Raw genomic sequence first — 17812 nt, 5'->3', positions numbered from 1 at the left:
TGGAATTTGTTTTGCAGTCTTCCGATGCTCCAGAAAACTGTGGTTTTACTAGGTGGGTAGATCCTGCACCAATTGATTCTGTTCAAGAGTTCATCGAGTACCTCCAGATAAAGATCTTTGATCTGGAATGTAAGGTGAACCATTATGAGGAAGTGAGCGAGGGTAACAAAGACGACGAAGTTAATGATACCAGCAATGCAGCCGGTTCACAGGATGAACCATGCACTATTCCTTACTGCAACTGCCCTTGTCACAAGAAGAAGGGCCATGCGCCTCCGGCACCACCGCCTGCACCACCTGTAATGGGTGGATACTGCGGAGAAGGCTCAACGCAGTTTGCTACGTGGGGGTACGGCTACTAGGACTACCCTAGTGCTAGTGACATGCTGCATCATTGTGTTTGTTTTGTTTTTTTTTAAATTACCTAAGGCATTTTAGGTTAGTCCGGAATCTGTTTACCGTAGTTTGCAACGGGTTCTGACATGCCACTGCATGTGTGATGTGTGTTTCATTATCGTTGTATTATGATGTAAAATTTGGTGGTTCACATTACGTAATGCATTTCTTAGTTCTTATTTCTTATCGTTATATTAATTACATGTGTGCTTTTTAATATTCTAGTGACATTAAAAGCTCCGAGGGCCATGTCCGTGCCCAGCAGAGGCCTAAGAGGGTCCGACGCCACAGGGGTGGTTAGACATATCTGATGTTTGTATCTCTGATGTTTATTTGTAATGAGATAGCTGTGGACCGCTTATTTATACACTTCAACGTTCGCCTCTGATCACTCTCGTATTTTCCATTACAATCAATAGATGGTATGTTTATACTTCGATGCTCCATTACGACTAAGTACGATTCAAACTCGACATTATGTACATGTCCAGTGAATGCAAGTTTGGTACGAGACATACATACAAGCATAATACAACATTAACAATACTAAATGCGAATACATCTTAAACCGATGAACATCATATGTTATAGATCATGGCATGAAATCATTTAGGTCGTCATCCCAGTTGACAGATGGTGGTGCTGCAGATGGTGTAGTATGGCTCGACGAACCTCTTGGATTTCCCTTTCTCTCTTTTCTGATTCTAGGTTCATGTAAGGGGGATGAACATCATGTGTTGGAGGCCATGGTTTGGGGGGCATGAAGTCATCCATGTCATCATCCCAGTTAACACAAGTTTGTGCTGCAAGTGGTGCAACATGACTTGACGAACCTCTTGCCTTTCCCTTTGTCTCCTTTCTGATTCTAGGTTCATGTACAGGGGGAGGAACATCATGTGTTGGAGGCCATGGTTTGGGGGGCATGAAGTCATCCATGTCATCATCCCAGTTAACACAAGTTTGTGCTGCAGGTGGTGCAACATGACTTGACGAACTTCCGGGCATCTGTTCTTGCGCAGGCCAAGTACTATCACCCGAAGATCTTATCCGCCTCCTTCGTCTAGTTTGCGGCATAAGTCCACCACCGAAGATACATACCAATTTACGGAAATTTGGTATCGTTTTGTTAATCAACTCCGTGTCCTCGGGGTAATCCTAGCATATAATTAAAAAACAATGTTACTATTTCATAAATATGAATTCGAAATGACGGACGGGATTACAACTGAATGAGAGTTACCTTAATGTGCATCTCATACACCTCTGGCCGCATCCATATCTTACAAGAACTTTGTAAGAATCCAATGATATTAGGATGATTCGCTAGTTCACATACTCTCATGTATATCTTCCGACGTTCTATCAGGTGTCCCTTTACATCTTGCGTCGTAATACCTCGAAATAATATGAAATCTTTAAACTCTACTACTTTGGACAACACTATCTCTATCGTACCATCCGCTAACGGATCCAACTTCTTACTGATAACAAGATGGGTCATGATATCAAGTATTATACTAGATTTTTCTTCGGTCCATGAAAATCCTCCACAATTTGAGGCAGCCATTGCCTTATGCTGCAATATCAATAAGGCACTTTCATAATTCTATTCTAATTCATAATTAATTTTTTAAAAAAGTCTGTAATAGTACTGAAATTGTAATACTAAACGAGTGTTCTAAAGCACCAAATCTAATACAGCTAATCCACTAATTAAATTAAATTAAATTGTTATACAATATCAATGGATTCATACGGAAGTTACCTGTAGATCAGGAGTACGCAATTCGGCAGAGCTTCGCCGCATTTCTTCTCCTCACCCCTCTCTTTTTTTCTGAATTTTTAGGCTCAAATGACAAAGGGAATGGCGGCGAATGGTGGCCAGGGGTTAAAATGGGGGAGAGGGAGCCTGTCGCCGCCCCAACGGGCGACAGGCCCCTGTCGCCCACTGGCCCCCCTCTTTTTTTTTCTCCAGGGACTTCTTTGCAAATTTGAAGAAAAAAAATTATATTTGAGCCCTGTGGCCCCCCCCCATAGGGCGACCGGGGTATATTTTTGAAATTTTCCAAAATAGACATATATTTTTGAAATTTTAATTTTTTTAATATAAAAAAGAAAAAATCGCGGAGAAGAGAGGATCTGAAGAGGCCCATGCATTCGGATGGCCCAAGTCGCGGCTGCAGCGTCGTCTTCAACCTTCAAACGCATCTCATCCTCTTCATCCATGTCGAAAATTTCAAGGGGGGGCTTCACAGGTTTGGCAGAGGTAGGGGGGCTCGAGCCCCACCCGCCCCACCGCTAGATCCGCCACTGATTTCGGCGACATGTAATTCATGAAGATGCAATATTTTGGGAACATACAAATGTGTAGCACAATCATTTTGTATCAAATCAATTGCAAATAGCTTGGCCAAGCTAAAATCTGAGATCTTGGGGTTTATGTCTCCGTCTAGCAATATGTTGCCAGGCTTCAGATTGCGGTGGATGTTTTTCAGTCATGAGTCCTCGTGAAGGTACATAAGGCCTCATGCTATCCTGTTAGTGAAACGTAGATGCTAATGGGTCGGTCTGCCCATATCACTGTTGGAGAAAGGCACATTAGTGCCGGTCACAGGACGGCTTAGTGCCGGTCCCTGTGGCCGGCACTAAATGGCCGGCACTAACGTGACAGACGTTAGTGCCGGCTACTCTGACCGGCACTAACGTGCGTATGTTAGTGCCGGTCCGTAATACCAGCCGGCACTAACGTGCCCGCCCCCGCCCGAGTTCTGACAGCCAGGTTAGTGCCGGCTGATATAACTAGCCGGCACTAAATGTTTTTTCTTCTTTATGTTTCTTTTCTTTTCGTTTTTATACGTATGGCTATGCGTATTTCTAGCGTATGTGACTACATAGTCGTACTCTTTGCATTGCACAGTATTATTAGAACAGCATATTACACTAACATTATATATTTATATATATTATATGTCATGTATGGAACACTTAGGAGTTCAAAAGTACATGATATTACATCAACTATAATAACGTATCAGCTTCCTCGTCGTCGGATCTTCTTGGGCGACGCTTAGACGGAGATCGCCATGAAATTCGCCCTTAGGATTTATGACTTCATCGAGTAGAAATCCGCATATAGCTTCTTGAATTGCCCTGATCCGAGCGATTTCAATGAGTTCTTCTTTCATCCGCCAACGCTGTCACATTTTTCGATAAAAACATGAGAATAAAAAATAATGAATTAAAATAATGAGCAGATGTGATTGTGCTCACGTACATTGAATGCCTCCACTGTCATTTGCCCTTTTTCACTTGCAAAAGAGTTGATCCACTCGCATACGTAGTATCCACATAAGTTGTTTCCTTGGCCCTGTCTCCAACACTATGGACAAATGTGGGTTACGATATAGAATTTTTTTTATGTTTATTGCGAATGACATTAGTAGCGAGAGTATATTCATACCGGAAAATCAGTCACCCAATGAAGAGGCTCGATTTCACCTATGGGCAAGCCTATGTGTTTGTGGAGGTAGCGACTCCATGCAGTATTTACCACCTTGATGATATCTTGGTACTTTGATTTATCTTGCCTTAACGAGTCGTACACCAAGACCTTGTGCTCCTCAATCCGAATACAAAGCAATATCCAATGAAAGCTGTGCATATACATACGCATAACCAATTAATATTGATTATAATAGTTATTAAATGGTATTATTAATACGAAGGGATTGAAAAAAAAGTCTAACAAAGAACGACTCACTGATGGTTGTATGGCAAGAGAATGAAGGGACACATGCTATTTTTACACAACCCCCTGTATATAACATTGACTATGTCTCCAGGATTTATCGCTAGCGATTTCTCGTGTATAATATCGGGGTCGAAGAACCCGACGTTATGAAAGTTCTTCTTTCGGCAAATTTGAATTTTTGACCTACGGGACACAAGAAAAACGGGGATCAATCAACACTCAAGGCTAAAATAATGAAATGAGAGACAATACTTACATGTACCATACACTGACGAGGGACTTGTGAAGGGCATCTTGATGGTATAAATCGTAGAGTGATGCAAACTCGATATATACATCATCTGCCCCCCGCCAGAAATGCTCATCTTTAATCCGAGCTGGGAACATCTCTAATTTACTAGCTTTAGATTGCACGGCATACCATTTGTGTAATTCGGCCATTCTCGTTGGTAGGAATGGTAGCAACTCTGGCCATATCAAAGGTTCACCAAGTACAAACTTTTTCCTGCCGCGGGCATTCTGTAGGGCCTCCCCAAGCAATTGAGCCCTTGTTAGATCAGTTTGCAATATCATCCCAGCCATGGTCAACGGATCTCTTGATTCATCGGGACAGTCTTCATGCGGCACTATCAACGGAGGGATCGATTGTTTGGACTGCTCTCCGAGCTGGGGAACGGTCTTTGCATTAATCAGGCGATTCTTGGGGTTGCTGTAGCACTTTCTGATCTGCCGATCATAATCCGACTCTCTTTCTCCTTGGTGGGATCTTTAATGAAGTGTTTCACAAAGTGTGCCTTTGCAACCGGATCTATTTCTGGCTTCTTGTTCGCAGCCTCCCTCAGTAGCTTGCGCTTCAGCAAGAAGGTTTGAAACGATTCTTCTGCCTCTTCCTCTTCTGGCGCCTTCTTTTTCTTCTTTCTTTGCTGCTTATGAGATGGCTGGACCGAAGGTACCGTGTATGACTTCTGTCGCTGACTCTGATTCTGTTGTGCGGCTGGTGATGATGCCAGAATTGGCTCGCTTTGTGCGGCTGGTGATGGTGGATCCATGCTGGGGTCCCGTGCAGGCGGTGGAGAAGGTGGGCCAACACTAGGATTCCTATCAGCTAGCGTTGGTGATCTTTGCCTTGAGCACCGAGCGGAATCTGTGTCTGCTTGCACCAATCTTATGTCGCGCTTTGGCCACGCGATCCATGTGTGTACGGCATGTTGTAGTTCTGTTTCTTCAGGACTTATAGGGATCGGAAGGTCCATGTCTTCCCAGCGTTCTTCAGTAATTCGGTCAACAAAGACTCTGGCGAATCCTTCAGGAATCGGCTGGCAATGTATTGTCCCGCCCTGTTCTTGGACTTCCGCATAACCCTCAGCACAAACTTTAAGCTTTTTCCCATAAAGAACCAGAAGCTCACATTGGGTCCTAACGGTGATGTCGTCAATGGGGTCCCTCGGCCTGTCGGCACCCAAATTAGGGTGCTCCGTGGAAGCAACACTGCTACGACGCTGAGAAGAGGGGCTGATCTCCACATTGGCAGCTGGTTGGTCCGAGCGTTGCCCAACTGCTGCCTCAAGTGACATTATCCGGTTTTCTAGGCTATGAATCTTCTCAGCCACTACTGCCTTGCTTCTGCATCGGCTTCGGTAGGTTTCGAGATCTCCGGAAAAGCCATATTTCCATGGAACTACGCCCACACCTCGGGTCCGTCCAGTGTGTTCCGCATTCCCAAGAGCGTAAGTCAGCTCGTCATTCTCTCTGTTGGGCTGGAAGGTTCCTTCTTCGGTACGCCTCATTGCGTCCTCGAGTCTTTGGGCAGCCTCTCTTAGTACGTCGCTAGTCACAAATATTCCAGTGTCGGGGTCTAGTGTGCCTCCATGAGCATAGAAGTAATACCTTGCTCGTTTGGGCCAACTCAAGGTTTGCGGTACGATTCCTTTTACAATTAAATTATTTTCCATCTTTTCCCATTTCGGAATGGCAACCTTATAATCTCCGGGCCCAAGTCTATGGAAGTTTTTCTTTTTGCTAGCATTCATTTTGCCTTGAATCGAGGCTGCCATGCTGTCAGCACTGTGCTTGTAATTCACGAATTCATTCCACCACTCTCGTTGCTTCTTCCAGACTTTATCAAAATCTGGTGTGAGGCCCTTGTTGACAAAGTTTGCCACCAATTTTTTCTTGAATGAGGCGAACTGAATTGCCATCTTTTTAAATGCCCATCCCTTTATTTTGTCAGCTTTGCCTGGGGGAAAGTTGAAGTGCAACGACACCTCTTTCCATAACAAATCTTTCTCTGAATCTGGCACGATATCTTCAGGTCGATCAGAGACTTTATTTCTCTTCCAAAGCTTATACTTTATGGGGATGGATTCCCTAACAAGATATCCCAATTGATTTACAAATGTTGTCTTAATTTGACCAGGAGCTAGTGGCTCGCCGGTTGCTTCGTTGATCTCCGTGATGGTCGTACATCCTAACATCTTCCTCTTGGAGCCACGTTTCCGCTTAGGCTTCGTCGATCCTGATGCCTGAAAGAATCGCAAATTTATCAAGCGGGTTGCTAGCAACTAGTGGATGTCGCGGCAGGTATGCGTAACCTTCATAACCCGCAAGCAAGGGTTCCAGATCGAAAATTATCATGATATTAGGTAACTTATTGACTGAAACATTCATAAGAATTTTTAGCTGGAGCACGACTCCTTACACAAGGACTGAAATCATCAACAAAGCTAGCAACATAACACAAATAGTTCGCAGCTGGGCCGCATGTGTCACAAACAATATCTTGCTCCTAACATATATATTGACAAAACGTTTATCCTGATGCCTGAAAGAATCACTAAACTTTTATACCTCGGCTTCCTCGACATTTCCTTCTTCCTCCCCACTAATATCTTGCTCCTCGTCGCCATGATAATGCAAGTTTAAAAATTGGCTGCCATCGTTCTCGTCCTCATCAAACTCTGGAGCTATGTGCCCAGAACTACCACGAATGAGCTCGTGCATTAACTCGTCTTGGTTGTCCGTAGGATCCATTTCCACTACCTGAAACAATAAAAAACAAAGAGAGTGCATGATGGATAATCTCCCATTATCTGTCGCTGCAGACAAGTAACTAAAATTGACCCAAGAAGCTATGACTGTCAACATGCATGCAGCAAGTAGATACTGAGCCATTGGCAATCAAGTTGCTGCCATTAGTTGCTAAGGCCTTTAGATTATTTTGTATGCAATAGCAACATCCAGATTGTGAAATACTAAATGAGATAAGCATATATACTGTGATAATGCCGCAAGATAAAGAAAAGCTCCATTGGAGTGCATGACCAAGACTTGGTCCAATGGGATCGATTTAATTTACAACGAGTCATCTCCACTCAACCATGTACCTTAGAGAAAAGATATGTAGTAGTGTCATACACCCACTTGTGAAGGATTTGTCATAAATCAACAAGATCTAACAGTAATCTTTCAGAACATTTATCAAATGCTTCATTCGCCAAATTGGAGAGCTAAATAAGAAAGAGTACACAAAACTACATGGTGCACTACTACGGGACTCCAGTTATCAAGAAGTAGCAATGGAACCTTTTGTTTATCCAAGTATAGATACATTCTTTTACTGATTCACTATTTGTGATGTCAGCAGCAATATATTCTAGTACCAAATTGAGGGTTGGAAACATTTCTGTCCTTTTTCTTTCGGGTATTTCTGTTTATTCCATTTACGTGCATCTAGACTCTAGGTTCTATTGTATCTTCTTTTAAATAATGATGGACTCTAAATAGCTAGCGGATTCCTAGTGTGATTGTGGTCTTTAATGTTTAGATAAAGGAAATTTTATTGATGCAAGAAAATTAGATCAAGGTGCAGTGATAATATTGCAGCAGGATATCCTCCTGACCTCAACATAACTAGGATGGCAGAATAATGAAATAACATCATGCCGCGGTGAACTACAACACTCAACATGATCTTTAATTCCGTCCACCATCATAGAAACACTTTGATCATGAAAATTGAAAAATCCTCCAAAAATGCAATATACCTATGAATAAGACGACACAAGCATGTGCAAGAACAGTGGTTTAAATCTAGGTTTTTCCACGATAAATTTAGGAGTTTTGCATTACTGGTCGTACAATATCATGTGACCCTACCCATCTAGCTTGTTCTCAGACCTCGGTGACCAACACTAATAAAAACACATCTGCATACGGAACTGTCTACATGCCCTTGACCTGTTCGAAATCTTATAATTTTTTACACATGCATTTTGTAATAAATGCAATAGTTAAGCTCATTTTTTTGTTTTCAAATGGAACCGCAATGCTTTCTAAACAAATAGTGTATAAAAACTGTTTTAGGAATTAAAAAGAAACTTATTGATTTTAGTTTTGCATGGATACCAAAAGAGAAGGATATGATCAAGATGTGTTGTGTAGGGCAGTATATATTTCGTATGACCTAGCTAATTTGTTATATAAAAGACATTTCCATAATTTCATGTTTTTTTATGGTTTCAGTCCTTAATTGGCTCATATTGGAAACAACTAATTACTCGGCAAATTAACATTGGAAACAACTAATTACCTCGGTGGAAGCAGGGGCGGCGTGGTCGGGGCCGGGGCGGCGTGGGGGCAGCCGGGCGGCCGCGATGGCGCTGATGACTCAACGGGTGGCTCCACGGACCGGGCGAGGACGCCGAGGTGCGCGGCGGCGCGGGCCGGGCGAGGACGCCGAGGTGCGCGGCGGCGCGGGCCGAGCCGGCGAGGACGACGACGAGGCGTGGGGGCGGCCGGCCTGGGGACGACGAGGAGGGACGGCGGGCTGGGGACGACGAGGAAGAACGGCACTGACAACGTGGTCGGGGCGGCGGGGGCAGCCGGGCTGCGCGAAACGGGCCGCGCGCGAGGACGACGAGGCGCGCGGCGGCGGAGGCAGGGGCGGCGTGGTCGGGGGGCGGTGGGGGCAGCCGGGCGGCCGCGACGGCGGGGGATGACCTCGAGGGGCGGCTGCACGGACCGTGCGGCGAGGACGCCGAGGTGCGCGGCAGCGCGGGCGAGGAAGAAGGCGGCCGGGGAAGAAGGCGGCGGCGCACGCGGGCGGGTTTGTTGGGCGATCTGAAAAATTTGGAGAAGGGGGTAATTTGTTTGGCGGGGATGGCTCGGTTAGTGCCTGCTAGCCTTACCAGCCGGCACTAACGTGCCCTCGTGACGTCAGATTGGCACGTTAGTGCCGGCTAGTAATCCTAGCCGGCACTAACTTTCGCAGTTTAGTGCCGGCTAGGTTTACTAGCCGGCACTAACGTGCCAATCTGACGTCACGAGGGCACGTTAGTGCCGGCCTGTAAGGCTAGCCGGCACTAACGTGTTCCATGAAAAATGGCCAATCAGTTCCCATTTATACTAAATTTTTAATATTTTTAAATTTATTCATAACAAACTTAATAATTAGAATAATATAACAAAAATTTATATCTTAATTTTTTAAGCTGAACAATAATTATAGTAATTATATCTACACAATAATAATAGCAATTGAAGTAAATTAACAAATATGCTACCATTATCAATTATGTGTAGCTTATAGAGTTTATATGTTAGTATGCTTCTATTATTCGTAATAAATCAAAAAAAATTCAGTTTGATCCATGCAAAAATATTCAAAAGTCTTTTCAGTAATAACCTATACAATGATGTAATCAATTCGCAAATTACTTGATTATTTGTTTGTAATTTAATGTTTCAACACTCCTAGTAATGCAAAATTAGTGAAAGTAAATAATATTTATATCATGCAAAAATATAATATTATCTGAAGATGATATTGTGTTCTAATTGGACGAATAGTATCGAGAATTGAGACAAATACGACGCGGTGCGTTACATTACATCACTGATTGAGAGAAATCAATATATAAATTATATAAAACTACTACTCATTATTATTATCTACTGGAACATTGATAATCTTCCTTTTGACGAAAGTGCCTTGAGCGTGATCACAACGTAAGTAAGGTGTGTCCTCTTTGGATAAGAGGATGCTAGGGTCAACGTCAACTGAGAATGGAGGAAGGTTATCAATCTGGTCATAATCTTCCGAATTGTCCGAAATATCCTCAACTCCAACTACTTTTCTTTTTCCGGGAAGAACTATGTGCCGTTTCGGCTCATTTCCAGCCTTGTCTGCTTCAGGCGTCTTATCCGACTTCTTCTTCGGTTTGCTCGACATGTCCTTCACATAGAACACTTGTGTCACATCCTTAGCTAGAACGAATGGTTCATCTTTATATCCAATCTTTTTAAAGTCAACTATGGTCATCCCATACCGGTCCTTCGTTACGCCTCCTCCAGCCACCCATTCACAACGAAATAAAGGGACAACTATGGGTCCATATTCAAGTTCCCATATCTCTTCTATGACACCATAGTAGTTGCTCTTTTCTCCATTACTGTTTACTATACACATACGGACACCACTGTTTTGGTTGGTGCTTTTTTTGTCTTGAGCTCTCGTATAAAATGTATACCCATTTATTTCGTACCCTTGGTATTGCTGGACTGTGATTGATGGTCCCCTAGCCAGCCATTGAAGTTCTTGATCAACTGTATTGTTGCCCAATAATTTTCGTCTGAACCAACCGTCAAAAGTTTTTATATGTTGCCGTGTAATCCAAGCAAGATTCTTCTGTGGATTTTCAGACTGTATAATATTCATGTGCTCATCAATATATGGAGCCACCTTGGATGAATTCTGAAGAACCGTGAAGTTTGCTTGGCTGAATTCACTACAAGAGATGTTCATATTACATTTCTTTCCTAGTGTGCCTTTTCCCTTTAGTCGCCCCTCATGGTGTGACACGGGGAGCCCAATCGGATTGAGATCAGGAAGATAGTCAACGCAAAACTCAATGACCTCCTCTGTTCCATAGCCCTTAGCAATGCATCCTTCTGGGCGAGAACGTTTGCGCACGTACTTCTTCAATACGGCCATGAACCTCTCAAAAGGGAACATATTGTGTAGAAAAACAGGACCCAAGATAGTTATTTCTGTCACAATATGAACTAGAAGGTGTGTCATAATATTGAAGAAGGAAGGTGGGAAGACCATCTCGAAACTGACAAGACATTCGACAATGTCTTTCTGCAGCTTTATTAGATTATTTGGATTAATTGCTTTTTGTGAAATTTCATTCATGAACGCACAAAGCTTTACAACTGCCAATCTCACATTTTCCGGTAGAACACCCCTCAGTATAACCGGAAGTAATTGTGTCATCAGGACATGGCAGTCATGGGACTTCAAGTTTTGGATTTTCTTCTCTTTCACATTTATTATGCCCTGTATATTTGAGGAGTACCCAGACGGGACCTTGATACTGTTCAAGCAATCAAACATACTTTCCTTCTCCTCTTTGCTCAGATTATAGCTGGCAGGTTTTAAATAGTGGCATCCTTTGTCTCTCTTCTCGGGTTGCAAGCCTTGTCGTCCAGCTAGCTGCTGCATGTCGCGCCTTGCTTCCAATGTGTCTTTTGACTTACCATACACTCCCAGAAAGCCTAATAGGTTCACGCAAAGATTCTTCGACAGATGCATCACATCAATTGCGTTGCGAACCTGTAAGACTTGCCAATAAGGTAGGTTCCACAATATAGACTTCTTCTTCCACATTCGAACATGTCCCTGGTCATCCTTGGGAACAGGTTGGCTACCGGGACCCTTTCCAAATACTACCTTCACATCCTTGATCATCGAGAACACACGCTTTCCATTACGGAATAGAGGCTTAGGACGAGTTTCGGACTCTCCTTTGAAATGCTTCCCTTCGGTTCTTAGGGGGTGATTGGTAGGAAGAAATCGACGATGGCCCATGTATACGCACTTCTTACAGTGTTTCCAATAAATGCTATCGGTCTCGTCATAACAGTGGGTGCAGGCCATGTATCCCATGTTCGACTGTCCCGAAAGTTTTGCAAGTGCAGGCCAATCATTGATGCATACAAAAAGCAAAGCTCCGAGGTTGAAGGACTCCTGTTTATACTCATCCCACATACGTACACCTTCTTCTTTCCAGAGTAGTAAGAGATCATCCATCAAGGGTTGCAGGAACACATCAATGTCGTTGCCAGGTTCTTTTGGCCCTTCTATAAGCACCGGCATCATGATGAACTTACGCTTCAGGCACAACCAAGGAGGAAGGTTGAACATACATAGGGTCACGGGCCATGTACTATGAGCGCTGCCAAACTCACCGTACGGATTCATTCCATCCGCACTTAGAGCAAATCTTATATTCCTTGGGTCGTTGTCAAATTGAGGATACTCTCGGTTAAGGTTTCTCCACTGGGACCCATCTGCTGGGTGTCTGATCATGTGATCCTCCTTACGGTCTTCTTTGTGCCACCGCATCAACTTGGCGTTATCCTTGTTTTTGAAAAAGCGCTTCAGACGTGGTATTATAGGGAAGTACCACACCAACTTTGCGGGAACTCTCTTCTTTACCGGCTGCCCATCAACATCACCTGGATCATCTCGCCTGATCTTATACCGCAATGCGCTGCAAACAGGACAAGCTTCCAAGTTCTCGTATTCGCCGCGATACAGGATGCAGTCGTTAGGACATGCGTGAATCTTCTGCACGTCCAATCCAAGAGGGCAAACCATCTTTTTAGCTTCGTATGTTGTTGACGGCAGTTCATTACCCTCAGGAAGCATGTTCTTTACAATCTTTAATAGCTCACCAAATCCTTCACAGTTTCACTATCTTTCTGTGCATCAAGCAACGCCTGACCTAGCTCGTCAGGTGGCTCCTCTTGTGCAACATTTGCTTCACCCTCGTCCATTAGTTCATCTTGAAAGCCACCTGCTTCATGAACACATGTCCAATCTGGAAGATTGTTATCACCATCGTCATCTTCTTCATTATCTTCCATCATAACTCCAACTTCGCCGTGTTTAGTCCAAAGGCTATAGTTACTCATGAAACCATTCAAGGCCAGGTGATTTCATAGAGTATCTCTTTTTCGGAATTTCTTTTTATTTTCGCAAATACTGCATGGACAACACATTAAACCCTTTGGCGACCTATTTGCCATTGCCGCCTTGAGAAAAGAATCTAAACCCTGAATCCACGCCGAGGTGCTCCGGCTTCCGTGCATCCATTGCCGGTCCATCTGTACAAATTAAAAAAAATCATGCTCATTATTCCTAAAAAGTAAAAACAGGTTACTATGAAGTAATTCAAAAAAAAATGTAAATGTGTCATAGGCCACCTATCTAGTAAATTTAAACTAAATAGCAAAATAAATTGGCACAATAACATATACACATGTCACCATGAAATAATTCGAAAAAAACATTCTAAATGTGTGATAGTCAAACTATATAGTAATCATTCTCTAAAAAGCAACAAATCAATTCTACCTTTCTCAAATTAATGAACAAATTAATAAATAATGCCCATTTTCCCTCATCCTTAAAATCCTTAAAATTTTGCATAATAACATATATACATGTCCCGTGAAATAATTCAAAAAAATCATTCTAAATGTGTCATAGTAAAACTATCTAGAAAACCTTCTCTAAAAAGTAACAAATTGATTCTATTTTGCTAAAATTAATGAACAAATCGGAAAATTATGCTCATTTTTCCTCAACCCTAAAATCACTATTTTCTTTATCTAGAAAGCATGAAACAAAAAATAAACACCGTGAGAGAAGAGTGAAAGAAGCTACTAACTTTTGGTGCACTTGGATGGGTGAAATCCTCACAAATTTGGAGGGAAATGGGCAGCACCTCCCCTCTAACACGCCATGAGAGAGAGGAGGAGCTCGGCCAAATGAAATGGTCGGGCTGGGGAAGAAGGAGTGCCTGGCTTATGCGGGGCAAGTTAGTGCCGGTTGGTGGCTTTAGCCGGCACTAAGTGTGTACGTTTAGTGCCGGCTAGAACTACCAGCCGGCACTAATATGCAATTGACCAAGTTAGTGCCGGCTAGAATTCCCAGCCGGCACTAACGTGTCTTTTGACCGTTGTGGCAGACGGGCTGACCGTTGGGGGATGGCACGTTAGTGCCGGCTGGAGTTTCTAGCCGGCACTAACGTGCTCGCTTTGTACGGTTCATGCACGTTAGTGCCGGCTCCTGTTGGACCGGCACTAACGTGCTGGTACCAATGTACCATTCTCCAACAGTGTATGTTCGCATGGGCTGGAGGTACTTTTTGTGTGTGTGTGTTGGGGGGGGGGTCCCACACATTCCAGTTCTAGGAACTTTTCAGAAAAGGGACGTTGACTGGTGATGATTTATAGGATGCGAATTCCATAGCTGAAAGCATCAAACGAAATGATATGCATGACATTTCCGCGCGATATATACCCTCTAAAACATGATTCATGAAGATGCAACATTTCAGGAATATACATATATGTAGCACAATCATTTTGTATCAAATCAATTGCAAATAGCTTGGCCAAGCCGAAATCCGAGATCTTTGGGTTCATGTGAAATGTAATGGGCCTTCTTGCCCCCCTACCGCCTTTTCCATATGTCCACAGGGGGGGATCCCCTCACGCAAGAGCGAATGCAGGAATGAGGTATAGGGGGGCTAATGAACTTTTTCTGCCTTGAGCTCTTTCCTTTCTTTATCAATGATGCTAAAGGTTTTTTTTTGGGGGGGGGGGGGTGGGGGGGGGGGGGCTGTGGGAGGATCCATGGTCTGCCAGGTAGCCTCACGTTCCGCCAGACAATTATTAATATGTAATCTTTTGCACCATCTAGTTATTTATTAGTATATTGGCTGGCTTAAGGTCCGTGTGAGTAATATGTTTTTTCTTGTCAAGATAATGTAAGCCCTTGCAAATTCCCAAAAATATTTTATAGCGTGTGTGCCATTCCAGTCCAGCCCTTGCAAATTCCCAAAAATATTTTATAGCGTGTGTGCCATTCCAGTCCACTTAATTCATCTGCAGGAATAAATTAAACAAGAATTAAGAGTTCTATATATGGAAGCTTAATCAATGGAAATTTCAAATAACTATTATGTATACTAAATTTCTTATACACAACATGTGTCATATTTATTTTGTCACCTTTTCCAACGTGTCCCTCCTATTTCCGTTCCCGTTTCTGCCGATTTCCCCCTTTTTTTATCTATTCTCGTTTTTTTTGTCAAAACAGTACGTGGTCGATTTTTACATGATTCGGTGCCGGTCGAGACGGGATTTTGTCACCCCTCACGTTCCGCCTCTGCCCATTTTTTTTTTTTTGAGGGATCCGCCTCTGCCCAAGTTCGTTCCGATCCCCTGGCGCTTGCGTTTGACAGCGGGCGAAGCGTGAAAAAACAAGGGGGTGACAGGGCCGGTCGGTCTCCCCTGGCCCTGGCGACTGGCGTGAGCTGCGATGATCTCAGGTAATGGGTCCTACGTGTATGCCCACTCACAAGTGCCTGTGCCGAGTCGAAAGCTTGGACCTGGATGGATAGCCATACTGTCACTCACATGGAGCGTAATCATCTGAGATACGCATGGTTGGTCGTGGGAGTCGTGACGCTGCTTGCCACTTCTCTTGCCCGACATGGATGCACGCTTATCTGATCAAGGAAGCGGAGACTCTGGGATGGACAACTTGTTCCAGACTAACCTTGCTTAACATGGTGAGATTGCCTGTTTTAGCTGGTAGAGTTGACCCAGTAGGATTTGGTTTTGCAGGATGAACGGGCTTTGGATTTGTTTCATCCAATTGGACTGCGTGCGCCGGATGATCATGCGATTTTTTCTTTTTTATATTTAAAAAAAATAAAAATTTCAAAAATATATGTCCATTTCGAAAAATTTCGAAAATATACCCCGGTCGCCCGCCCAAGGGGCGACTGGCCCTTAATGTAATTTTTTTGTTCTTCAAATTTGCAAATAAGACCCTGACCGGGGGCGTGTGGGGGCAAGGGGCCTGTCGCCCCCCCCCCCCCCCGGGCGACTGGAGAGCCCCACCCACTGGCGACACGGGGGCCTGTCGCCCCCCCCCCCATCGGGCGACCTGCTCCTGCCCCCCTATATAAGCCCTTGACCCCATTCCCTTCTCATTTGAGCCCAAAAATCCTGGGGAGGCGATCTCTATACACCACGATTGGGTTGACAGGTATATAATAAAATATTATTGTTTATCACTTATGTATTCATCGGTATTTCTTTGTTTCGACAATTTTGTTTATTGCAGGTTATGTGAGTCCGGTCTACTGACTCTGGGCCGTCTTGTCGAGGATGGGACAATTCAGCTCGACCGATCCCTCTTGACGGCGCTCGTTGACAGATGGAGGCCGGAGACACACACGTTCCACCTCCCGTGTGGGGAGATGACTCCTACGCTGCAGGACGTGGCCTACCTCCTCGGTCTCCCTATCGTCGGGGAGGCTGTAGGTCCGCGTGTGGTGGCGGCCTCGTGGAAGGATGACCTGGAGGCCCGTTTTGCCCTGGTTGACCGCGTGGAAGAAGCAGGTTTGATCAACCCGCACCCGCGAACAGCAGGTCCTTCGAAGACCTGGTTACTACAGTTTACAGTATGTATTCATTGCATATTTAAATTTAATTGTTATAATTCACATGTTGTATTGTCAGTTAAAACCATTAATCTTAATTGTTTATGCAGCCTACCATGTTGCCTGCGGATGCCGACGAGTACAGTATGACCAGATCGCTGGAGACGTACCTGCTATGGTTGTTTGGTTACATCATGTTCAACAACACTCATGGCAACTCGGTCGATAGGATTCTCCTTCCGTATGCACGGGAGATTGCGGATGGGGACGAGGACGTACCGCCCTACAGCTGGGGTGAGGCGGTACTTGCAGCCACTTACTGTGGACTCTGCGACGGCTGCAGGAAGACACATGGGAATGCTATCCTGGCGGGGTGCCCACTACTGCTGCAACTTTGGTCGTACGAGAAGCTAGCCGTTGGTCGGCCCATCGTCAGCCACGAGGCTTACCACGAGGCCATGTACGGCGACGAGGAGGACGACAGGCCCACTATGTGAACTCTCTGGATCTGGTGTCAGGTACGTTCGCAACAAATCTAATTTTCTTATTCATTGTTACACGTTGCATTAGCGCACTTTTAATTTTACTTATTCGGACTGCAGAGGTCCTGGGCGCATGCGCAGGTTAGACGCGCATATCTTGAGTTTGTTTCGGAGCTCGACATCCTGACGCCCGAGGACGTTGTCTGGGAGCCTTACAGCCCAGAGGCAGTGGCTACCCGTGCACCAGCAGGCCTGTCTTCATACTGCTACGCGAATGCGAGCCTGTGGCTTACTACAACCGTCCTGGTTTACGACATCGCGGTTGAGGCATATTGCCCCTGGAGAGTCAGGAGACAGTTTGGGCAGCGCCAGGAGTTTCCGGTGCCCACCGCGTTGGAGGGTGTCAGTCGCCAGGCCCACAGGTAATTATGAATTAACTTGACTCATACATTCGTGTCGAATCTAACGATTCTTCGTGGTCCACTTTTGTAGGTTGTCAAGGAGTGGCTTGCCGTGCTCTGATGATTGGCTCACCAAGATGCAGCCGTGGGTGGACCAATGGGAACAGGCAGACGAGTACTTGGTCCATCCAGCAGGACCACACACAGACAGTTCCTTTAGAGCTTACCTCACCTGGTACTTACCCCGGATTCGGG

This window comes from Panicum virgatum, chromosome 2N (assembly GCF_016808335.1).
Source record: "Panicum virgatum strain AP13 chromosome 2N, P.virgatum_v5, whole genome shotgun sequence".
NCBI lineage: Eukaryota > Viridiplantae > Streptophyta > Magnoliopsida > Poales > Poaceae > Panicum > Panicum virgatum.
The sequence above is the reverse complement of the archived record's forward strand: the minus strand, read 5'-3'. Positions refer to the sequence as shown.